The sequence below is a fragment of the Mustelus asterias genome, chromosome 4, assembly GCF_964213995.1.
Source record: "Mustelus asterias chromosome 4, sMusAst1.hap1.1, whole genome shotgun sequence".
Taxonomy (NCBI): domain Eukaryota; kingdom Metazoa; phylum Chordata; class Chondrichthyes; order Carcharhiniformes; family Triakidae; genus Mustelus; species Mustelus asterias.
Genome location: NC_135804.1, coordinates 142,684,044 through 142,708,246, shown reverse-complemented (window position 1 = coordinate 142,708,246; position 24,203 = coordinate 142,684,044).

Below are 24,203 nucleotides of genomic sequence, written 5' to 3'. Positions count from 1 at the left end.
AAGGGCCCAGTTTCTGGGGACCCGGGTTCGAATTTCGCCACGGCAGCTGGTGGAATTTGAATTCAATAGAAAAAAATCTGGAATTAGGCATCTACTGACGACCATGAAACCGGTATCGATTGGTGGAAAAACACTCTCTGGTTCACTAATGTCCTTCAGGGAAGGAAATCTGCCATCCTTACCCGGTCTGGTCTACATGTGACTCCAGAGCCACAGCAATGTGGTTGACTCTCAACTGCCCTCCAAGGGCAAATAGGGATGGGCAATAAATGCTGGTCCAGCCAACGACACCCATGTCCCTTGAATAAATTAAAAAAGGATTTTAAAAATAAAGGCTTAAAAGTAGTTTAGGTCAAAATTGTTTTGCAACATATATTATTCTTGGAAATTGGGAAGATCACTCCTTGAATGTTTGCCACGGTGTTAAATATTTCTGTTCAAAGAGGACAGCTAGTGCCAAGAACACTCTCAGTAATGGTTTCTGCCTCTAACTATTCGGTTTTTGACGCAAACATTAATCTTAACATTAAACCAATCCAATGTGCAGCCTCATATTTAACCAGCGCTTTGAATGGAATGACCCCATGGTGGAGCAGTTTCCATCACTGGGAGTCAGGTTCACAGGTTGGAATATTATTTCTGAGGGAGCGCTTGTGGTGAGTTATGTGTCAGCAATTGAGGCCTCGTGATTAGTGCATGGTTAACACAACTATTAGTCATAATCACCCTGATAAACATGAAAATTAAGTCTAAATTCTTCTTTGGTTAGTACAAAATACCTTGAGCCAAAATAAATTACATTTTTATGTGCCATGCAGCACATTTAAATGAATTAAAATCATCCACTTCTGATTCATAGGACATGTGAACTGATTGAAGACTGATCAAATCCTTTACAGAAATAAATCTCCCAAAGAAAAACAGTCTCTGTTTGGCCAATTTGCTTCAATTGTCATTAATTCTTCACTCTGCTAATTCAAATAGACTCACCACCCAGCCTCAGTCTGGCTTGCTGTAAATCCAGAGCTTAAACAGGGACAGCTCTCTCACAACCTGCCAAGTATTCAGCTTTGATCATTCCTCATTGTCCGGCACAAATGTTCTTGACCTACTTCTCTTTTTTAACAGCGCAGTTGAATCTAAATGATCAATAAGAAAAGCTGAAAGCGATTGCCGACATGACCAGCGCTGGTGACCTGGATGCTGCCCATGGCTGCCCAGTGGGGAGAGGGGGGTGAAGTCTTGCCATCCGTCGTCTGGCATAGGACCAGAGCAACTACTCCTAAGTAAGTACGTTATTTTTAATTCATCCGTGGGACATGGGCGTCGTTGGCTGGCCAGTATTTATTGCCAATGAACCCACGGGGGTGGCACGGTGGTACAGTGGTTAGCACTGCTGCCTCACATCGCTAGGGACCTGGGTTCGATTCCCGGCTTGGCTCAATGTCTGTGTGGAGTTTGCACGTTCCACCCGTGTCTGCGTGGGTTTCCTCCGGGTGCTCCAGTTTCCTCCCACAGTTCAAAGACGTGCTGGTTAGGTGTATTGGCCATACCAAATTCTCCCTCAGTTTACCGAACAGGCACCGGCTTGTGGTGACTAGGGGATTTTCACAGTAACTTCATTGCAGCGTTAATGTAAGCCTACTTGTGACATGAATAAATAAACTTTAAAAAAAGATGTGGGGTTATGGGGATAGGGCCTGGGTGGGATTCTTTTTGGTGCAGGCTCAATAGGCCGAATGGCTTTCTTCTGCACTGTAGGGATTCTATGATTCTATGATATGCAACAGTTGCCAATGATAGTGCAACAGACAATGTGAATTATACTTTTGACATGTCATACAGCCTCAAACTCATAGTGGAGTGGGTGGCACCCCTGCTTCTGAGCCAGAAGTACTGTGTTTGAGTCTTACCCCAGGGCTTGATGGCCAAGGAAGGTGCTTTCATATAGGCCAAGAACCACACCGCAAATTCTTCCAACACATGCCAATGGTAGATGGCAAGAGCAGGAGAGATTCCTGGCCAGCCAAATGATGGGAAGAAAGTTGGAGTGGTTAGCACTGCTGCCTCAATTCCTAGCTTGGGTCGCTGTCAGTGTGGAGTTTGCACTTTCTCCCCGTGTCTGCGTGGGTTTCCTCCAGGTGTTCCGGTTTCCTCACACAGTCTGAAAGACGTGCTGGTTAGGTGCACTGTCCGTGCTAAATTGTCCCTCAGTGTACCCGAACAGGTGCCAGAGTGTGGCGACTAGGGGATTTTCACAGTAACTTCATTGCAGTGTTAATGTAAGCCTACTTGTGACACTAATAAATAAACTTAAACTTTAAACCGTCGATACCCATAGCTCCAGAAAACAGCATGTATTTAAAACTACAACTATAGCAACCTGGGTTTTCTGAGTGAACTGTAACACACTGCCACAACCTCAGGTCGAGGGTACCTGAGTTTACAGCCTTTACCCTTCACAATGTCTTCATCTCACAGCCACACCATGGCTCTGTGAATTATTAGAATATAAAATGACTTTGATTTTGCGGATAGGTTATAACTCTGAGAAACAAGTCCGAGTGAGCTACTCTTCCATCATGTCCTTGCACCTTTCACATCATTAAATAAGCATTGTTGATGGAAAGCATTCCCACAGTGGTGGGAATAACCTCTTTATCTCCTAGCCTCATAAAAATAAATCCAAACTGATGATCTGGGTAGCCCCTCACTGGATGTTGAGTTGGGTCGTGTGTGCAGTGCACTGTCTATTCAGCACTGCCCTCAAATTGCTATTGGAATGCATTTCCCACCACAGGACCCCAACGTTCACACTTATGGTCGACCTTGCCCACTAGGCCCTGAGGGAGGGAGGGGCAGTAGCAGTCACAATGTTCAACCTCAGAATTCCTGAGATCAATCAATCTTAAAATTGTTTTCTGCTAATTTAGATATAAGAATATGCAATCCAGAGTGCAACAGGGTGAAATTCCTCGGAAGATCGCATGCAATGGACATCATCTCATGGAATGAACGCAGCTGTCCAAGAAATAACAAGACGGTTAAGTAACAGCAAAAATAACACCAACCGTGTGGAGTTTTAATCAAAAAAATTAACAGCCTGATTGGCAACGTTTACAACAGGTTTTGAAAAGTGAAATTCAGTCGAGGGGCTTTCCCCCCGCCTCCCCCACCCCCAGGGGCTCAAAGGTAAGTATAGCCCCCAGGGGCAGAGGGACATTCCCGGGCAGACCCTCTCCCATGGCACTGCCCCCAGACAGGCTGGCACTTCCAGGTTGGCACTGTGTCGAACTGGCAGTGCCAACTTGGCAAGTGTCAACCTGGCAGTGCCAACTTGGCAACTGTCACCCTGGCAGTGCCAACTTGTCCCAGGAGGCAGTGCCAAGGTTGGCCCTCTGGCAGCCCCATGAAAGGGTCTCCCCTTATGTGTGTTGGGGAGGGCTGATGCTTGTGAGAGGGGAAAGTATCCCTGAGACTATAATGGTACTGGGGGGAGGTGGGGGGGGGGGGGGGGGGGGGGGGGGGGAAGGTGGTTGCCGTCACCCCAGTGCCTACGAGGGGCATTGGTAATGGGGAGGGCCACCCAATGTCTGTGAAGGAGTGGGACCAAAGTTGGCATTGTGGAAACGAGGGAGAGCCCTGTCGCTTCTGCTGCGGTGGAGGTGTGGGGGAGCCCCCTCTGCTTGTGAGGTTTACATGGGTGGGGGGTTGCTGAGGGCCATTCAATTTCTGTGCTGATCAGGGCACCCTTTGAAGATGGCATCGCAATCCCTGTGGAGCCTTTGTTGGCTCTAAGAGTCCCCGTCAACCCAGAGTGATTGCGTAAACCTCACCCACTCACTTTCTTTACTCAAAGAGGCGCAAGATCCAGACTAAAAGCTGGTCTGTGCAGCTGAGAAGCTACACGCCGGTTTTCAGACTAAGCCTGACACTTTGAAACAATATGGGAAAATTCCTCCCCTCAACATCGAAAGTCTTTGATAGTAAATTTGTAACATTGTCAATGAAAGATGACAGGAATTTATTCTGCAGTGGATTACTGGGAAATGTTCCACTGATTTTACACAGTTATATTGCTTTCCATTCCATCCTCCTCAGTGGGTGTCTTTGTGCAAAGACAGTTTGCCTGGCATACCCGATGGCCAGTGTAATGTGACAGTGTTAATAAAATTGTGGTAGCCTAGCCCATTTAAGAGATGATCCTTCGTGAGCCATGAGACTGGGCCGGAGCCCATAGAGTGTGAGTGTGTGAACCTGGGCCAATCGGGAGGGAGGGCGGACATTCCCAGGGCTGGAGGGGCTTCAGTTGGAGTCAGGGCGTTGTTAGGAGCGGACCTGTATGAGTTATGCTGTATTGTATTATATAGTTCTTCTTATCAATAAATCCTTTAGTTAGTTATTTGCCACATTGAGTGGCCTCGAATACAGAAATAAAAACCCATTTCAATTTGATGATGTCCACACTTGCTTTCTTCACCTTCTATCCATCTCTGTGCCGGAAAAGAGACAAATGAATTATTTTGAGGCTGACAGCAAAGAAAAGTGTAGCAGAGAGGAAAACATTCATTAATTTTCTATTCCTGAGCAACAACAGAAAATTTGAAATCAGCTTCCACATGACTAGTTCTGTGGATAAATTACCAATGAAGTGCTTAAAGGATTTCCCATAGAAGAGTAGCAACAGCAAAAATAACTAATTGATCAAACTTTAATCGATGTGGCTTCATGCCTGGTCTATGCGTGATTATCCCTCGGTTTGTAAATGCAACAGTAAAACATGGTCTCTTTTAGTGCTTTGAGTTTTGAACAATGAGTGCGCTTATCATTTGTTCCTCTTTTGGTTTTTCCCACATTACGTGGGTTTGCCACATTGCTGGTTAATTACTCTTCCTACCAACCTTCATTTTTTGGATTTGGCAAGTGGTGGAATTGCTGGATATCAAAAGAACAAAGACCAAAGAAAAGTACAGCACAGGAACAGGCCCTTCAGCCCTCCAAGCCCGTGCCGATCATGATGTCCTAATTAAACTAAAAAAAGACCTTCTGCCATCACTCAGACAGTATCCCTCTATTCTTTCCCTATTCATGTACCTATCCAGCTGCCTCTTAAATGTTGCTAATGTGCCTGTTACCACCACCTCCTCTGGCAGCGCGTTCCAGGTACCCACCACTCTCTGCGTGAAAAACTTCCCCCGCACATCTCCCTTAAACTTTCCCCCTCTCACCTTGAACCTGTGCCCCCTTGTAATTGACGCTTCCACCCTGGGAAAAAGCCTCTGACTATCCACCCTGTCTGTGCCTCTCATAATTTTGTAGACTTCTATCAGGTCTCCCCTCAGAGTCCACCTTTCCAGTGAAAACAATCCTCGTTTATTCAATCTCTCCTCATAGCCTACACCCTTGAGACCAGGCAACATCCTCCCTGTCGCTCACCCTGGTCCCAGTCTCTGGATAAATGGATATGCCCATCATTTGTTTACAATTATGTTGGCCATCGTTTGAAAGGGTGAAAATCAAAAGTTCTTTTTTCAAAAATATGTACTTCAGTTGAGATGCCCAGAAACATTTTTCACATTCAACGCGCACTTTAACAAAGTGGAAACTAGTGAATAAAGACAAGGATAGCTTTCCTTACTAAATCATAATCTACAGATGCCTCTCCTGACAAAGACACACCTTGGTCTCTCTACCTAGCAGTTTACTTTGTAAGAGTAATGCCCAAATTCCTTTTGGCCATTTCATCTGTTTAGCTCTCTTTTCAAAAGAAATAAAGAGAGCTTCCTCATCCTTTTTTGGATGAGTTTGTATAAATTTAATCATTTCCCCTCTATGGTTCTTGTCTATAAATGCATCCTTCCCCACCTACCTCCAGTGTTTCTGTTTTAACAGGGCAGGGGAATACACAATGAACGGTCGGACTCACGGCAGTACAGAGGACCAGAGGGACCTGGGGGTGCATTCTATAGATCCCCAAAGGCAGCAGGACAGGTAGATAAGGTGCAGATAATCCTCATTGCAATTTATCTTCCAATTCAGTTAACTGACACTTAGGGCGGGATTTTCTGGCCGCGCGCTCGCCCCAAGGTTGGAAATCCCCGCCCGAGGTCAATGGACCTTTGCATGGTCCACTCTCGACCGCTACGATTCCCGTGGCGGGTGGGATGGAAAAATTCCACCCTTGAGGTGGGATTTTCCAGCCGTGCTCACCCTTAAACCAGAAAATCCCACCCGAGGTCAACGCACCTTTCCATGGTCCGCCCCTCGCCCAATTCAATTCCCATGGCAGGCGGAACAGGAAAATTCACCCCTTGGTTACTTACAGTAAACCAGTCAGAGTTCCTGTGGTGAACCATCGTTGGTTCCCACTGGATAGTGCTGAGCCAGGGGCTGGCCAGGACTACAAGGATGTACATATGTTACTGTTGGATTGTGCTATTGTTGCTGTTGGGTTAGGGTGGGGTTGTTACACCTTTGTATGATAGTGTTGTGGCACATCCCAGTCGGGCTCCGCCTCCTGGGAGAGGTATAAGAGTCCCTGCTCTGGCCGGGACCCCTTCAGTCTGGGATAGTGTACATAAGTTCTGATAGCTTCATTAATAGTAAATAAAAGCCTTCATTTACTGAGCTTCGAGCCTCGTGTCTAAATTGATGTGCATCAGTTCCATATTCAGAATTTTACCCAACAGCTTTTGAAGCTGAAATTCTGTCTCCCTCCTTTTCTCATTCTCCTTTTTCTAACTTTCTCAGTTTTGTTTCCCGGTCCTGCCTTCTTTCTCTCTCCTGCATTTCAAGATTCTTCATTTCTACTTCCTTTTGAAAAGCTCTCCCTGTGTTCCTTTTCTTTTTCCGAAGCCTCCAATTCAGGTTTCTTCATTTCCATTTCTCTTTGCGTTTCTAATTGTTTCATTTTTAATTAAATTTTCTGCCAATTTAAATGCCTCACCTTTTGGAGAATAGGGTCTCTCAGGCATCCCTTGCAATTTTAAATGCTTCACGAAACTTCAGTTATATCAGGTTACAGGACAATATAGACAGGCTGATCAGATGGGTAGAGCACTCATGGGCGGCACAGTGGTTAGCACCGCTGCCTCACAGCGCAAGGGACCCAGGGTTCGATTCCCAGCTCGGGTCACTGTTTGCACGGAGTCTGCACATTCTCCCCGTGTCTGCATGGGTTTCCTCCGGGTGCTCTGGTTTCCTCCCACCGTCCAAAAGACGTGCTGGTTAGATGCATTGGCCGTGTTAAATTCTCTCTCAGTGTACCCGAACAGGCACCGGAATGTGGTGACTGGGGGATTTTCACAGTAACTTCATTGCAGTGTTAATGTAAGCCTACTTGTGACACTCATAAATAAACTTTAAACTTAAGAAAACAGTGGCAAATGAAATTTAACCCTGCAAAGTGTGAGGAATTTGGGAGGAATAACAAGGCAAGGGAATACACAATGAACAGTAGGATGCTAGGAAGTACAGAGGACCAGAATTGCAATTTATCTGCCAATTCAGTTCACTGACTCTTAGTTATTTACCGTAAACCAGTCAGAGTTACATCTTCCATCATTCGGAAAGTCTTGGCAATTTCTAATGCCATTTTGGATTCAAACCTATACAATATTCCTGACAGTAACTCCAATTTTCATGTCCAGTACCTCAGTAGCCCACTTACTCTTTTTTTAAGGATTCACAGTTCCCATTATTTAACAGTAAATCCCAAATCAAGTTTTGCTATCAACTTGCTTTCTCGATTGCAAAAAACCCCAATGGACTATTACTAACCAGAATCCAGTCACCCTTTATCCACGTTTTGAATCTAGCAAGAGCCCCCACTTTTGTTGTGATTCCAGTTGATGTTACAACTGGACAGGGAGCTCCCAGAATGGAACTATGGTCCCGATTTTGCAGCCGCATCATGCCTGGTGCAGGCCGCGATGGGGTGGCATGGAGTTGGAGAATCGCGGGCGAGGGGCCTGATGCGTTTAACGTCAGCATGAACCCCCGTTAGGACGCCTCCACCCACTGCGCCCGGACGTAATTTGGTTCCCGTCCTCACTGGGGATGGGAACCAGATTATTATGTTTAAAAAGCATTTCAATACGCTTAGTGAGTTACAAGCTGGATTTTCCCTGCTCCCAATATTCCTCGACCCTTGGGTGCAGCGGGAACACAGTGAGAAATACTACTTGTCTCCATAAATGGAGAAACATAGAAACTAGAAGCAGGAGAAGGCCATTCGGCCCGTTGAGCCTGCTGCGCCATTCATTTTGATCATGGCTGATCATCAAATTCAAATGGAAACTTAGAAACTCGAGGCAGAAGTAGGTCATTTGACCCATTTGGCAATGCCAACCTGGCACCCTGGCAGTGCCAGATGGGAATTCACAGGTGGACACTGCCTGGGTTTAAAGTTTATTTATTAGTGTCATAAGTAGGCTTATATTAACACTGCAATAAAATTACTGTGGGCATCCCCGAGTCGCCACACTCCGGTGCCTGTTCGGGAGGGAGAATTTAGCATGGCCAATGCACCTAACCAGCACGTCTTTCAAATTGTGGGAGGAAACCGGAGCACCCGGAGGAAACCCAAGCTGACACGGGGAGAGCATGCAAACTCCACACAGACAGTGACCCAAGCCAGGAATCGAATCCGGATTCCTGGCATTGTGAGGCAACAGTGCTAAGCACTGTGCCACTGTGCCACCCTAGGCTGCCAGGGACAGTGTCAGGGATGGGCCCTGAGGAGGAATGGGACCTGAAGAGAGTCAGGGTGGTGGAGCATGAAAGGGGACTTATTGGGTGATACGCAATGCCCCGATGCCAGCGATCTATCTTGGGCAGGTGGGATGGGGGAGGTTCTCGATGTCCATTGGCGGGAGGGGGGGGGGGTGAGGGGGAGGATGTCTTCGGGATGGGGTGCCCTTTAAAAACATGGCCTGATCTCTGTGAATCTGGACTTGCGGATATGTATAGGCCTCAGAACTGGTGCAGGACGATGGGCTTGAGTGTTCAGAGAAGGTCCACCCACTTGCCCACACCAGCCTGTTCAGATAAAGCTGACAGGCTTACCACATGGTTTGGACCTTCCCCCCAACACTCGTTAATTATTGACAACGGCCATTAATCTATCCATTAATTGGCTCAATACCTCCCCTGACAGGTGGGGGGCGGACATTGGATTTTAGTGCCTTCTGACATTCAAGCACACCGATTGGGGGAGCAGCAAATCCAATCTTTTCCACAGGAACCAAAAATTGCTCTTAAGAACAGCCGAATCTCAGGACACAACCTATTTTTAATGTACGCATTTTTACTGAAATATTAAAACTGAAGTAAATTAAACGCATCTGGCATCCATCATCCAAATGGAAAATGCTGGAAATACTCAGCAGGTCTGGCAGAATGAGGAGCGAGAAACACATGGCATTTTTACATTTACAAGCAAAGCTTTCATTTTGAGCATTGGGTATTGTGTGACTCTGAACATTTTATTTAACGTCTCTCCCTCTCTTCTTTTTGTGGCAGTTTCTCTTTTCCTGTGTTATTTTTCACTTCTCCTCAAGACCTCCTTTTGCCCTCTCGATTCCTCCACTGGGTCTATTCCCCTCTCTGTCTCCTCCAATCCGCTCTCGGCCTCATTTCAATCTGTTTCCTTGGCCTGCTTCCCTTAAAAAAATCCATGCTGGTTTTCCTTAAATAACCTGAATTTTCCCAAGTGACTATTAATTTTAATTTTAAAGCAAAATACTGCGGGTGCTGGAATCGGAAGCAAAAAGCAGAAAATGCTGGAAATTCGCGGCATAGAATCCCGACAGTGCAGAAGCAGGTCATTCGGCCCATCGAGCCTGCACCGGCAACAATCCCACCCAGGCCCTATCGTCGTAACCCCAAGTATTTATCCTGCTGGTCCCCCTGACACGAAGGGGAAATTTTGCTTGGCCTATCAACCTAACCCACATGTCTTTGAACAGCAGATCTGACGTTATCTGTGGAGAGAGAACAGGGCCAATGGCTGGAATTCTCCGATGTTGGATACCCCATCGCCGCTGCCAATGAGAACAGAGAATTTGGCTCTCGGTCAAAACTCCACTCACTGCAGCGGGACCGGAGAATCCCAGTCCCGGGCGAGAGCAGAACATTTCGACACTCCAAAAGTTGGCTCTGTTCTCTCTCCGCAGATGCTGTCAACCCTCCTGAGATTGTCCAGCATTTTCTGCTTTTGTGACAATTAATGCACTTAAGGTGAGAGGGGGAAAGTTCACAGGAGATGTGAGGGGCAGGTTCTTTACACAGAGAGTGGCAGGTGTCTGGAACATGCCGCCAAGGGTGGAGGTGCAGGCAGATATGATAGGGGCATTGAAGGGGGTTTTAGATAAGCAAATGAATATTCAAGGAACAGAGGGTTTTGGACCAAGGGCAGGCAGAGGGATTAGTTTAATTTGGCGTCATGTCCGGAACAACATTGTGGGCCAAATGGCCTGTTCCTGCGCTGTACTGTTCTGTGTTGTAATTTTGTCTTGTATGGTTATTTGAGAAGATCCCTCACCACCGAAGTTAACCTGACTGCCCTATAGATGTTCGGCTTATGTTTACACCCCTTGACGTTCCAGAAGCTCTGTTTATTTCTCTCTTACAAATATACTTTTTTTTTGTTTAAGTAACTTTAATTGTTATTCATGTTTGATTTTCCTTTGGTTAGTTTTTGGCTTGCTTATTCTGCTTCAAGTCTGGGAGGCAGTTCATGATACCCGCCTTTTGTCTACCTCCTTAAAAAAGGAGGTAGACAAAAGGCGGGTAACTATAGGCCGGTTAGCTTAACTTCTGTGGTAGGGAAAATGCTTGAATCTATCATCAAGGAAGAAATAGCGAGACATCTGGATATAAATTGTCCCATTGGTAAGATGCAGCATAGGTTCATGAAGGGAAGGTCATGTTTGACTAATTTGGTGGAATTCTTTGAGAACATTACATGTGCAGTGGACAATGGGGAACCTGTGGATGTGGTGTATCTGGATTTCCAGAAGGCATTTGACAAGGTGCTGCACCAAAGACTGCTTACATAAGATAAAGGTGCACAGTGTTACGGGTAATGTATTAGCATGGATAGAGGATTGGTTAACTAACAGAAAGCAAAGAGTGGGGGAAAATGGGTGTTTTTCTGGTTGGTGATCAGTGACTAGTGGTGTGCCTCAGGGATCAGTGTTGGGGCCGCAATTGTTTGCGATTTACATTAACGATTTGGAGTTGGGGACCAAGTGTAGTGTGTCAAAATTCGCAGATGACACTAAGATGAGTGGCAGAGCAAAGTGTGCAGAGGACGCTGAAAGTCTGCAAAGGGATATAGATAGTCAAAATGAGTGGGCGAGGGTCTGGCAGATGGAGTAAATGTTGGTAAATGTCCGGAGTTGAGAGGGTTGGCTTATGAGGAGAGACTGAGTAGACTGGGGCTATACTCATTGGAGTTCAGAAGAATGAGGGGAGATCTATTGGAACATATAAGATTATGAAGGGAATAGATAAGATCGAAGAAGGGAAGTTGTTTCCACTGGCAGGTGAAACTAGAACAAGGGGGCATGGCCTCAAAATAAGGGGAAGCAGATTTAGGACTGAGTTGAGGAGGAACTTCTTCACACAAAGGGTTGTGAATCTGTGGAATTCCCTGCCCAGTGAAGCAGTTGAGGCTACCTCATTGAATGTTTTAAGGCAAGGATAGATAAATTTTTGAACAGTAAAGGAATTAAGGGTTATGGTGAGCGGGCGGGTAAGTGGAGCTGAGTCCACGAAAAGATCAGCCATGATCTTATTGAATGGCAGAGCAGGCTCGAGGAGCCAGATGGCCTACTCCTGCTCCTAGTTCTTATGTTTCCTGTACATTTCTCCTGTAAGTACCCCGGCTCTCACGCTGCCCTGTGTTCAAAGGGTTTGCTCAATTCCCATTAATCATCCCTTTCCCACTTCATCCATACAGGAAGCACACTGGATTGGCATTTCTGAGCCCCATATAATACAAGGCAATTGTTCATGGGTTGTGGACGTTGCTGGCTGGGCCAGCATTCATTGCCCATCCCTCTGGGCATTTAAGAGTCAACCACATTGCTGTGGCTTTGCAGTCACATGTAGGCCAGACCAGGTAAGGTCGGCAGATTTCCTTCCCTCAAGGGCATCAGTGAACCAGATGGATTTTTATGAAAGTTGACAACGGTTTTATGGTCATCATTGAACCTTTAATTTCAGATTTTTACTCAATTCAAATTTCACCATCTGCCCTGATGGGATTCGAACCAGAGCATTTCCCTGGGTATCGGTACTAGTCCAGCGACAATAGCACTACACCATTGCCTCCCCTTGGACCTCTAGCACTGTATTGTACATTTCCCCAGGGGATGGGTTGAAAGGTCAGCGGGATGTGTAAGGTAGGGTGTAACGCCATGAGGCACATGGCTGCACACCCCTTCCTTTGCCAAAATGTTATACATGGACGGGAAGGTCTGGGGCACCTTAACCAGCTCCTTAAGGGCCTTCCTCCCTGCGCACCCTCCTGTGACAGGCAGAGGCTGGCACCAATTGTGAAGGCCTGCAGCTTTCACTCTTCAGGCTGTTGGCCAGGAAAGGGGAGAGGAGGGAAAGTGCTTCTTTTACGAATGCTCCGAGCCTATGGGAGGGCCAACAGCTCCCAGTAGCACTTGGTTGCCTCCTGGCAGTGAGACCTCCTGCCTGGGTGGAGGTGGAGGATGCTCCTTGAGCCACTCAACAGCTCACTGGGCATCAAAATGCTGTGAGGCAACTCGCAGAGCGGGGGTGGGGAGGCAGGTGAGTGGGGGGTTATTATTATTTCCCATTATTGACACTGGAGAGAGACCTCAGTGCAGTGTAAAATCCTACATGAGAGAACTTTGCCAATATGAGTCAATGCCTTGAAGAGACATCCCTCTACACTATCCACAACACCTCCAACCTTTGTGTCACCATGGAGGTTAGTAAGATAGAGGGTTATAGATGAGCCTAGAAGGTAAGGAAATTGTTCGGCGCAATTTGTGGGCCGAAGGGCCTGTTTGTGCTGTAGCTTTTCTATGTTCTATGTTCTAGAGGAGGTTGGAGAAATAAACAGCAAAAGAAAGGGGAAAGATATATTTAATTTACTGGGAGAATTTTTGTTCAGTGCACTCTCATTTTAATATATATCAAATTTCTCAGCTGTCTGGAGACCGATGCAGCCACATCCACTTACTGCAGGGTTCATACTGGTGACATTCCATCAAGAAATATCACCCAGCTTTGTATTTCAAAAGCAATTGGAACTTGGATTATTGAAAATAATGGAACCTGCTCCTGGGAGCCCAGACACAACCTGAGACCCAGACCGACCTTCCCAAGCAGCCTCCGACCCCATCCCCATTTACAGAATTACAACCTTCTCAGCTTCATTCTGATTTCCCACCCAGTCACGTCATCCTCTCACACTCTGCCTTTTTCGTGCTCTTTCGATCGACAAAATGTTTGGGTTTTTTTGGTCAAAGCTGCACAATCATTGGAACAGCAGATGCTGCGAGTTTGGTCTCTCAATGCTTGATGTATTGTTAACCACCAGAGGGCATCACAAGCTAACCTAAATGAAAATCTGGCTGAATCCAACTTCTGCTGAACTTTGCATTGGTGCCCCAGCGTTACTCCGTGCTATACGGGGACGAGGAATCACTCAAAATTGAAAGGGAATAGAAAGTCTTAAGGTGAATACTTCTTCTTCAGTGAACTTCAGTGAAGTGGGGCACAGTGGCACGGTGGATAGAACTGCTGCCTCACAGTAAGAGTTTTAACAACACCAGGTTAAAGTCCAACAGGTTTATTTGGTAGCAAATGCCATTAGCTTTCGGAGCGCTGTTCCTTCGTTGGTTCTGACGAATCTGACGAAGGAGCAGTGCTCCGAAAGCTAATGGCATTTGCTACCAAATAAACCTGTTGGACTTTAGCCTGGTGTTGTTAAACTTCTTACTGTGTTTACCCCAGTCCAACGCCGGCATCTCCACATCATGACGACCATCGATGCCTCACAGTGCCAGGGACCCGGGTTCAATTCCCAACTTGGGTCACTGTCTGTGTGGAGTTTGCACGTTCTTTCCCGTGTCTGTGTGGGTTTATTCCGGGTGCTCCGGTTTCCTTCCACAGCCCGAAAGACGTGCTGGTTAGGTACATTGGCCGTGCTAAATTCTCACTCAGTGTACCCGAACAGGGAATTTTCACAGCAGCCTCATTGCAGTGTTAATGTAACCCTACTTGTGACACTAATAAATAAACTTTAAAACATGCCAGTTTTTACAGTAAAGTATTATTATATCAAATTTATCACTTGCTTTGAGAGCTGCTGGACTTCAGGCGGGATTCTCCAATCTCATCCAAAGCTGCCTGCTGCAATCGAGAATGGGGAACTTGGCGTTCCAGCCAATACTCCACTCACCTTCAGCGGCACTGGAGAATCCCAGCTGCCAGCGAGGACGGAGACTTTGGTTGTTTGTCTATCCACCTTTGGGTCTCTCCGTTAAAGTGGCTGTTGTTGAGTTCCACAGAATATTGTGAGCAATGGGACTATAACTATAGTGGATTTAGGGTCTCAGACCCATTGTACCATATGGTCTCAGGAGAATAGCACTATCAACTGGGTGTTTCCCGCGGGTCGATCCTTGGTCCCCTCTTACTTCTGGTCTACGTGATGCCCCTTGGTGACATCACCTTCAAAGCCAGCATCAGCTTCCCTGTTTTCCTCACCAGTACCTCTCTCAATCTCTCCGCAGCCCCCCACCTCCCCCCGCCCCCCACCACCACCGCACCCAACCCTCTCCATCTCTAAACTGTCAGACTGTTTCTCCAACATCCAATTTCCTTCCATTAATAGTTGGCAAGATTGAAGCTACTTCCCTTGGACCCTGCCACAAATGCAGTGCCCTCATCATTGACTCCATCCCTCTCCTTCGCAACTGTCAGAGGCTGAGCTGCACCTTCACAACCTTGCTTTCCTCTTTGACTCTGAGATGAGCTTCCCTCAGGTTGTGTATGGGTGAGTAAGGCTGCCTTTTAACATCGCCCAACTGTGCCCTGCCAAAGCCCCTCTGCTGCTGAAAGCCTCATCTTTGTTATCTCTAGACTTGACTATTCTAACCCGCCCTGGCCCAGCCTCACACAGCTCATTCTTCCTAAACTTGAGGCTTTCTAAAACTCTGGTACCCAGGAGCTGGCTTGCAACAAATTCTGTTCACTCAAGTCCCCTTTGTTCATTCAACTACACTGATTACCAGTTAAAGTAGCGCTTTGATTTAAATTCCAAACTTTGTTTGAAAATCCTTCCATGGTCTTGCCCCTCCCTATCTTTATAATCTGCTCCAACCCGAGATATCTACGCTCCTCTAACTTGGGTCTGTTGAGTGCCCTCGATTTTAATTGCTCTGCCTTTGATGGTAGAGAGATGGTAAAGAGATGGTGATGCCCTTCTCCCTCCCCACCTTGCTTTCCCCCTATTGGAACATTCCGAAAACTTAGCTCCTTGACCAAGCGTCATTGTGACTGAAGTATGTGGTAGTACCACTGGTGCCAGAGGAAGGAGGCAGTAGAGGGATATTAAATGTGAAGGATTCGCAGAGGAAACTCATAGCAAGCATCACACCAAGATCCAACAGGATCACTCTATCTATTCGGACCTGAATATCATCCATCTTTGAACGTGCTCCACTGTCTCCTCAGTGGCTCACTGTCATATTTATCTTGCCTCACTGAAGAGTTTTGTGATATTTTATGACATTAAAGGAGCTATATGAATGTAAGTCATTGTTGTTGTTACTGAGCACTCTGTACAAGCAGCGCCAGATTGGAGAAGTAAGCAGGGCTGCCCAAGTGGCAATGATAAAGAGCAGACATGGCCAACACGGTGGCACAGTGGTTGGCACTGCTGCTTCAGGGACACGAGTTCAATTCCAGCCTTGGGCTGTCTGTGTGGTGTTTGCACTTCCTCCCCATGTCCCCGGTTTCCTCCCACAGTCCAAAGATGTGCAGGTTAGGTGGATTGGTCATGGTAAATTTTCCCTGGGTGTCCCAAGGTTAGATGGATTAGCCATAGTAAACGTGTAGGATTACAGAGATAGGGCGGGGAAGTGGAACCTGGGAAAGATACTCTGTCAGAGAGTCGGTACAGATTCGATGGGTTGAATGGCCTCTACTGCACTGTAGGAATTTTTAAAAATAGATCGGGGATAGAAAGGCACTGCAAACAATGGATGCAGACTAGCAGGGGCATAAAATTTGTAATGGCAAACATGACAGGTGAAAGAAACAACAGATTTAACAGAGGGATGGGGTGATGCAGCAATAGAGCTATGATCAGGAGAGGGCAGTATTGTCACAACCACCCCTTTCTCCCAGCACTGGAACAGGCTCAGTGCATTTCCTTCCAAACTACCACAGTCTCTAACTATGCCGGACAAGAATATCTGATCTTAACGGAATTCTTCGCTCGCTCACTCTCAGGCCTCACAAGCAGTCGCGGCTAATTGGGCAAGGAGACCAGTTCAAGGAACCAATTACTTCCAGACAGGATAAACAACCTGGTCATAATTTTAAAGAGAAGAAAAGATCCTTTAAAAAAAAATCGCCCAAGACCTCACCGAGGTTAACAAATTGCCTCCCCTTCACCATAAACAATGAAACGAAACCTCCCAGAGATCGAGTTAACAACACAATAACACAATTTTATTTCAAATTAAAAAGATGTATAATGGTCTCAAATTCCAGGCTTTTAAAACCAAATCTTGGTGTCTCCTGGACATTACCCTTTGATTTATTCCACACACTCTTCCTCACACTTTGGCATTGATATTATTAAACCAAAGCCAAGCTTTTTGCAGTGAAAAGCTTGGTTTAATAATAAAAAGCTATTTTCATTATTAACCAGTGATGTGTTGTATTTAAAAACGGGACTGAAGAGAAAGGTGCCAAACTTCTACTTCCCTTCATAATGGGAATGTGCTGCGATCACGCATTATCCTATGGAAATTAGCAACTCCCCCAAGTCTAGAATGCATGAAATAAAGCCAGTTACATTTGAGTTGGGGAAAATAAATGCTTCTATATTATAGTAAGAAGTCTCACGACACCAGGTTAAAGTCCAACGGGTTTATTTGGCAGCTCTAGCTTTCGGAGTCTCAAGCTCCTCCATCAGGTGAGTAAGGACTTATGTTCACAAACAGGGCATATAAAGACACAAACTCAATTTACAAGATAATGGTTGGAATGCGAGTCTTTACAGGTAATCAAGTCTTAAAGGTACAGACAATGTGAGTGGAGAGAGGGTTAAGCACAGGTTAAAAAGATGTGTATTGTCTCCAGCCAGGACAGTTAGTGAGATTTTGCAAGCCCAAGCAAGACGTGGGGGTGACAGATAGTGTGACATGAACCCAAGATCCCGGTTGAGTCCGTCTTCATGTGTGCGGAACTTGGCTATCAGTCTCTGCTCAGCGAGTCTGCGCTGTCGTGTGTCGTGAAGGTCGCCTTGGAGAACGCTTACCCGAAGATCAGAGGCTGAATGCCCGTGACTGCTGAAGTGTTCCCCGACTGGAAGGGAACACTCCTGCCTGGTGATTGTCGAGTGGTGTTCATTCATTCGTTGTCGTAGCGTCTGCATGGTCTCCCCAATGTACCATGCCTCGGGACATCCTTTCCTGCAGCGTATCAGGGTAGACAACGTTGGCCGAGTCGCAAGAGTATGTACCGTGTACTTGGTGGATGGTGTTCTCACGTGAGATGATGGCACCCATGTCGATGATCCGGCACGTCTTGCAGAGGTTGCTGTGGCAGGGTTGTGTGGTGTCGTGGTCACTGTTCTCCTGAAGGCTGGGTAGTTTGCACACAACCCTGCCACAGCAACCTCTGCAAGACGTGCCAGATCATCGACATGGATGCCATCATCTCACATGAGAACACCATCCACCAGGTACACGATACATACTCTTGCGACTCGGCCAACATTGTCTACCTGATACGCTGCAGGAAAGGATATCCCGAGGCATGGTACATTGGGGAGACCATGCAGACGCTACGACAACGGATGAATGAACACCACTCGACAATCACCAGGCAGGAGTGTTCCCTTCCAGTCGAGGAACACTTCAGCAGTCACGGGCATTCAGCCTCTGATCTTTGGGTAAGCGTTCCCTGAGGCGGCCTTCACGACACACGACAGCGCAGAGTCGCTGAGCAGAAACTGATAACCAAGTCCCGCACACACGAGGACGGCCTCAACCGGGATCTTGGGTTCATGTCACACTATCTGTAACCCCCACGACTTGCCTGGGCTTGCAAAATCTCACTAACTGTCCTGGCTGGAGACAATACACATCTCTTTAACCTGTGCTTGGCCCTCTCTCCACTCACATTGTTTGTACCTTTAAGACTTGATTGCCTGTAAAGACTCGCATTCCAACCATTATCTTGTAAATTGAGTTTGTGTCTTTATATGCCCTGTTTGTGAACACAAGTCCTCACTCACCTGATGAAGGAACTTGAGACTCCGAAAGCTTGTGCTGCCAAATAAACCTATTGGACTTTAACCTGGTGTTGTGAAACTTCTAACTGTGCTTACCCCAGTCCAATGCCGGCTTCTCCACATCATGGCTACCATCTATATTATAGTACACACACTGAATTTCAATGGTGGACAATGTGAGAAGCAGTTTTGTCATAATGGTGTTACACTGTTGAACAGAAACTGCGATAGTTCAGTTACTGTAGTAGGAAAATGCTTTTGCTTCAATGATCGTAGCTCTACTGCTGCATCGCCCCATCTCTCTGTTAAATCTGTTGTTCCTTTTTCCTGTCGCTTGTTCATGTTTGCCGTTACAAATTTTATGACCCAGCCAGTCTGCATCCATTGTTTGCAGTACCTTTCTGTACAGAAAATCTCAAATGTGCACAGATGGTGAAGTTCCAAATGTTTAAGTTTAAAGTTTATTTATTAGTGTCACAAGTAGGCTTACACTAACACTTGCCTGAGTTGCCCATGCACCAACTTGAAAACCACATGGACAATGGGAGAATCAAAACAAAAAAATCGCACAGTTTTTAATTTTTAGTGTCACAAATAGGCTTACATTAACACTGCAATGAAGCTACTGTGAAAATCCCCTAATCGCCACACTCCACCACCTGTTTGGGTACATGAAGGGAGAATTTAGCATTGCCAATGCACCTAACCAGCACGTCTTTTGGACTGAGGGAGGAAACCACAGCACTCAGAGGAAACCCACGCAGACACGGGGATAATGTGCAAAGTCCGCACAGACAGTGACCCAAGGCGGAAATCAAACCAGGGTCCTTGGCGCTGTGAGGCAGCAGTGCTAACCACTGTGCCACCGTGCAGCCCCTTAACCGTATATATCCTCTGATCCTGCCCTTCTACCTCCCAGAGCCAGTCAGCAGGGAGCTGTGACCAGTGTCCTATTTACAAATACAGTGCTCTCAGTAGACAGGGCAGAAGCGAGATGGAGCGCAGCTTTGAGAATGTAAAACCTCCAGGGAGACTTAAAATAAGCATTGAAGCTGCTACTTGATATGCAGCGACCTGATGTGTCTATTGTTGTGTATTAATTCTTATTAGCTTACTGAAGCTCTGTCGCATTAATGTATTCATGTATTTACCAGAAGCTTGGTCACAGGTCACTAGCACGGGAAACAGGCTGAGGAAAAGCAGCCACGAACGCAACTCTGTGATAAAAGTTCCATTGTTTTAAACCCTCGGTGCTCCCTAGTGTCTTTTCCCAATATACAACTCCTACCAAACGGGCTTCCCACTGAAAAGCAGGAACCAGTGTGACTGAATGGACCAATTACACAGTGCCAGTTCTATGTGTGCACTGACCCACAACAGTCATTTGGGTGCTGACAATACATTGTGATGTCAGAACCCTCTCAACACTTCTGTGCAGGTCTTTTTGAAGTTAACATGTGGTTGCAGCACAAGTTATCAGTGCCACAAATGCTCACTCGTCAGTCCACCCTTCATATGAACAAGGAGCAGGAGTAGTCCCTTCAGCCTCTCGAGCCTGCTTCACCATTTGATAAGGTCATGTCTGATCTGACCGTAACCTCAAAACTACATCCCACCTACCGCCGATAACCTTTCACCCCCTTGCTTACCAATAATCTATCTACCTCTGCCTTTAAAATATTCAAAGACTCTGCTTCCACTACCTCTTCAGGAGAGAGAAAGATTTGCCTCACCTCTGTTTCAAATTCACCAAAGATCCTTAGACAGCACCTTCCAAACCCACGACCACTTCGATCTAGAAGGACAAGGGCAGCAGATACATGGGAATGCCAACACCTGCAAGTTCCCCTCCAAGCCACTCGACGTTCTGACTTGGAAATATATCGCCATTCCTTCGCAGTCGCTGGATCAAAATCTTGGAATTCCCTCCCTAATGGCATTGTGGGTCAACTCACAGCACGTGGACTGCAGCGATTCAAGATGGCAGCTCACCACCACCTTCTCAAGGGCAACTAGGGATGGGCAATAAATGCTGACCAGCCAGCGATGCCCATGTCCCATGAATGAATAATAAAAGAAAATGCACGCCCCCTTATTTTTAAACACTGATCCCATTTCCAGATTCTCCCATAAGAGGAAACATTAGATGGGATTTTCTCGCCATGCTCGCCCCAAAATCGGAAAATCCCATCTGAGGTCAACGGACCTTTGCATGGTCCGTGTCCCGCCCACTATAATTCCCGTGGTGGGCAGGACGGCAAAATTCCACTCGTCATCTCAACATCAATACCACCCAGGATCTCTCAATCAAGTCATAAGAACATAAGAACTCAGAGCAGGAGTAGGCCACCTGGTCCCTTGAGCCTGTTCCGCCATTCAATAAGACCATAGCTGATCTTTTTGTGGACTCAGCTCCACTTACCCATCCGCTCACCATAACCTTTAATTCCTTTACTGTTCAAAAATGTATCTATCCTTGCCTTAAAAACATTCAATGAGGTAGCCTCAACTTCTTCTCTGGGCAGGGAATGCCAGATTCACAACCCTTTGGGTGAAGGTTTATAACCCTTTAGGTGAAGTCACCTCTTAACTCTTCTAAATTCCAGCAGATACAAGCCTAGCCTATCCAACGTTTCTTCATAAGACAACCTAGCCATTCCAGGTATCAGTCTGGTAAACATTCACTGAACTGCTTCCAAGGTATTTATATCTTTCCTTAAAAGAGGTGACCAGTACTCTACACAGTACTCAGAGTCATAGAGGTTTACAGCATGGAAACAGGCCCTTTGGCCCAACTTAGAATCGTAGAATCCTGCAGCGCAGAAAGAGGCCATTCAGCCCATCGAGTCTGCACCAACCACAATCCCTTCCAGGCCGTATCCCCATCACGCTACATATTTACCCACTAATCCCTCAAACCTAAGCATCCTGGGACACTAAGGGGCAATTTAGAATGGCCAATCAACCTAGCCCACACGTCTTTGGACTGTGGGAGGAAACCGGAGCACCCGGAGGAAACCCACGCAGACACAGGGAGAATGTGTAAACTCCACACAGACAGTCACCCAAGCAGGGATTCGAACCCAGGTCCCTGGAGCTGTGAAGCAGCAGTGCTAACCACTGTGCTACCCATGCCGCCTTTTTTTTTAACGGCTAAGCTAATCCCAATTGCCTGCGTTTGGCCGATATCCTTCGAAAGCCATCTTACCCATGTAACAGTCTAAACGCTTTTCAAAAGACAAAATTGTACCCGCCTCTACTACGATCTCTGGCAGCTCGTCCCAGACATTCACTACCCTCTGTGTGAAAAAAATACCCCTCTGGACCCTTTTGTATGTCTCCTCTATCACCTTAAGCCGATGCCCTCTAGTTTTAGACTCCCCTACCTTTGGGAAAAGATATTGACTAACTGATCTATGGCCCTCATTATTTTATAGACCTCTATAAGATCATCCCTAAGCTTCCTATGCTCCAGAGAAAAAACTCCCAATCTATCCAGCCTCTCCTTATAACTCAAACCATCAAGTCCTGGTAGCATCCTAGTAAATCTTTTCTGCACTCTTTCTAGTTTAATAATATCCTTTCTGTAATAGGGTGACCAGAATTGTACACAGTACTCCAAGTGTGGCCTTACCAATGTCTTGTACAACTTCAACAAGACGTCCCAACTCCTGTATTCAATGTTCTGACCAATGAAACCAAGCATGCCAAATGTCTTCTTCACCACCCTGTCCACCTGTGACTCCACTTTCAATGAGCTATGATCATGTACCCCTCGATCTCTTTGTTCTATAACTCTCCCCAACTCCCTATCATTAACTGAGTAAGTCTTGCCCTGTTTCAATCCACCAAAATGCATCACCTCGCATTTATCTAAATTAAACTCCATCTGCCATTCGTCAGCCCATTGGCCCAGTTGATCAAGATCCCATTGCAATCATTATTCACTGCCCACTATGCCACCAATCTTTGTGTCATCTGCAAACTTAATAACAATGCCTCCTAAATTCTCATCCAAATAATTAATATAAATGACAAGTAACAGCTTGAACCAACACCGATCCTTGAAGCACACTGCTGGTCACAGGTCTCCAGTTTGAAAAACAACCCTCTACAACCACCCTCAGTCTTCTGTTATCAAGCCAATTTTGTATCCATTTGGCTACCTCACCCTGGATCCCGTGAGATTTAATCTTATGCAACAACCTACCATGCGGTACCTTGTCAAAGGCCTTGCTAAAGTCCATGTAGACAATATCAACTGCACTGCCCTCATCTACATTCTTGGTTACCCCTTCAAAAAACTTAATCAAATTTGTTAGACATGATTTCCCACTCACAAAGCTATGCTGACTGTCCCTAATCAGTCATTGTCTCTCTAAATGCCTGTATATCCTGTTGTGGATCTCCAGATGTGGTCTCACTAGTGCCCAGTACAACTGAAGCATAACCTCCCTACTTTTGTATTCAATTCCCCTTGCAATAAATGTATCTGCATACTTGCAGTTAGCAATTCATGCATTACGACACCCAGATCCCTCTGCGTCTCAGAGCTCTGCAATCTCTCACCGTTTCAATTATATGCTTCACTTTTATTCCTCCTGCTTAAATGGACGATTTCACATTTTCCCACATTATATTCCATTTGCCCATTCACTTAACCTATCGATATCTTTTTGTAGCCTTATTATGTTCTCTTCACAACTTACTTTCCTACCGTCTTTGTTTTATCTACGAATTTGGCAGCCATCTCATCCACCCCTTCATCCAAACATTTATATAAATTGTAAACAATTGAGGTCCCATCACTAATCCCTGTGGCAGAACATTCATTACATTTTGCCAACCTGAAAAAGACCGATTTGTGCCTACTCTCTTCTTCATGTTAGCCAGCCAATCATCCATCCATGCCAATATGTTACCCCCCGTACCATGAGCTTTTATTTTCTGAAAAACCTTTGATGTGGCACTTTATCAAATTCTTTCTGGAAATCTAAGTACAGTACATCCACTGGTTCTCCTTCATACACAACACCTGTTACTTCCTCAAAGAACCCCAAAACGTTGGTTAAACATGATTTCCCTTTCACAAGACCTTGTTGACTCTGCCTGATGACCATGAACTTATCTAACTGCTCTTCTATAACATCTCCAATAATAACTTCCAACATTTTCCATATGACAGATGTGAAGCTAACTGACCAGTAGTTTCCTGTGTTCTGTCTCCCTCCCTTTCTGAATAAATGAGTTACATTTGCTACCTTCCAATCTAATGGAACCTTCCCCAAATCTAAAGAGTTTTGGAAAATTAAACACAATGCATCAACTACCTCACTAGACACTTTAAAACCCTTGGATGATGTCCATCAGGTCCCAGGCACTTGTCAACCCACAGATCCAACAATTTACTCAGTATCATTTCTCTGGTGACTGTAATTTTCCTGAGTTCCTCCTTCCCTTCCATTTCCAGGTTTACAGCTGCTTCTCAGTTACTTGTGTGGTAAACCACTGTTAGCTTATTACCTGTATACGTGACATGCCTGGACACATCCCTGCCGGCCCTACCCGAGACTCCTTCTCTCCCTGGTCCAAGTATAAAGGCAACTGCTCCCCACCCCCCTGCCTCAGTCTGGACCAGTTCATCGGCATGGGTGTGCTCCAAGTCTTTTGCTAATAAAAGCCT